We start from the raw sequence: 2,000 nt of genomic DNA, 5'->3' as shown, positions 1-2,000 counted from the left end.
CCCGCTCTGCTGGTGCTGGGGGAGGTCTGGGGTCTCGTTTGGGTCCCTGTCCTGGCAGCGTTTAGAGCAATCGGGGATCCTGCCGTGGGTTCTCCTGGTCTCTCTTTAGTGCAGCTGGGCATCTGGGTACCGTGATGAGATCCGCTCGTTTTCCGGGCGACACGAACCTGGTGTGCCCAGGCGGTGCCCGGGGGCCGGTGCGGGGCTGGACCCTCTGCGGTGGTGGCACGGGGCAGGGTTTGGCATTTACTCACGCCGTGGCACAGCAGCTCCTCTTCCCCTCCCTCTCTCATTCCCCCCGCCCCTGTCTCCTGCTTCCCTGTCTTGATTCCTCGAGCACGAGCTTTCTGGAGCCGTCTTCGCTCCTGTTCGAGGGGTGTTCAACCCGCGGGGTTCGGTGTCTTACCAGAGCACAAGTTATAAAAATGTTAAGGTGGTGCCAAAAGGAGACCTGGATGCATATCCCCGGGTACGGGGTTTGCCCATAGCGCTTTGAGCCTGAGCTACACCTAAACCCAGGCCCGTCAGCGGTCAGCAAAGCACGTGTGCTGGAGGGGGGCTCCAACCACAGCTTTTAACTGGCGATTAATTTGATAGGGGGTAAAAAAAAAACTTTCCAGGGTGAGGATGCTGCGTCCAAGCCCTGCGGCTGAGAACTCCTGTACTCGTCATTGGGAGATGGGGGTTTTATTGGGAGTTGATCCTTTCCTACAGATCTCAGCTTGGAAGGCGATTGGTTTTGGACTTTGAACTTGCAGTGAAATCTTTTGACATAGGAAGAGAATGTGGACTTTGGGTGTGTGTGTGTGTGTCTTTGGGAAGCTCGATGCAGTCATCGTGCAAGGTGGGAATGCCAGCGGATGGTTGCTTCTTTGTCTGCCAATGCTAATATTGTCACCACTCCTTCCTTAGTTAATGAACCATTGTGTTAGCGCATTTATTTCATGGTGCTGGAGTTGACGTCACCCACGTGATGCCCAAATCTACATTTGTCCTCTCCTGCTTTGCCAGAGGCGCTGCTTGCACCCTCTGCGGCCAGTAGGATGCTTTGATGAGTTGCCTTTAGAAGAAGTCTTACCATCTGAAGTCAGCATGGAATCGGCGCTGATAAGATACAAGCAGCTAATTGAGATACCATTGATCTGGCTGCTCCCTGACCTCCCGGTGCTGTGTGAACAGGACCACTGCAGGATTTCACCCACCCTGTTAGCGTGCTGGAAACCTCCGAATCCTCCTGTGCCCTGGCCGCAGCCTCGGAGGTACACCACCCGGCTTGTCGGAACCGCGCCTTCCCTGCAGGAACTCTTGTGACCCCGTCTTTCCCACAGACCTGGCAGAGTCCCTGAAATGCAAGGACCTGCTGTGCTTTTCTGGCTTTACGGTGAAATGTTTTTTAAAGGGGACTTTGTCTCCAGGACTAGATGGGTTTTGCTACTGTGCCTTCTGCTTTGGCGGCCGTTAATTCTCTCTAGGCGTGCACTTGCACCGAGCAGGGGTTGCACGTGTGCGTCGCAGCTTCGGGCTGGGCAAGGGAGAGGAAGGAGTTTTGGAGGATGCTTGGGAAGCTCTGCCAGGAAATAGCCGGTGTTCGTTCCCAGCTTGGTTGGAAACCTCCGTGCCTCGCACAGCCTCTGCTTCGTTTAGGAATGAAGCTCCTCTCGAGGAATCACCGTTCTGAGAGCTGCAGAAACGGTTGTCTTTTGGCATCCAAGTGCAGCCGCCTGTAGAAGAGGAGCGGGGCCGATGGGCGAGCGTTCGGGCTGGGAGCGGGGCTGGGGAGCTCCTGGCTCCTGCCTGCTCATTCTGTTCCCTGCCTTGGCCCAGAAACTTGGAGCGATGCTCAGCTGGATCGGAGTGTGCGTTTTTATAAAATTTCATTTATTTATTACTTTGAACAGTAACCCTCTTCATCCCTCGCGTGCCTCCCGGGTAGTATTTCCACGTGGGCAGCGTTGCTGGTGGAGCTGGCGGGGGCGCCGCCCGGGGGGTGGCCCCCGGCG

Source organism: Egretta garzetta, unplaced genomic scaffold (assembly GCF_000687185.1).
Source record: "Egretta garzetta isolate BGI_Z169 unplaced genomic scaffold, ASM68718v1 scaffold778, whole genome shotgun sequence".
Classification (NCBI taxonomy): domain Eukaryota; kingdom Metazoa; phylum Chordata; class Aves; order Pelecaniformes; family Ardeidae; genus Egretta; species Egretta garzetta.
This window is presented reverse-complemented; position numbering follows the sequence as displayed.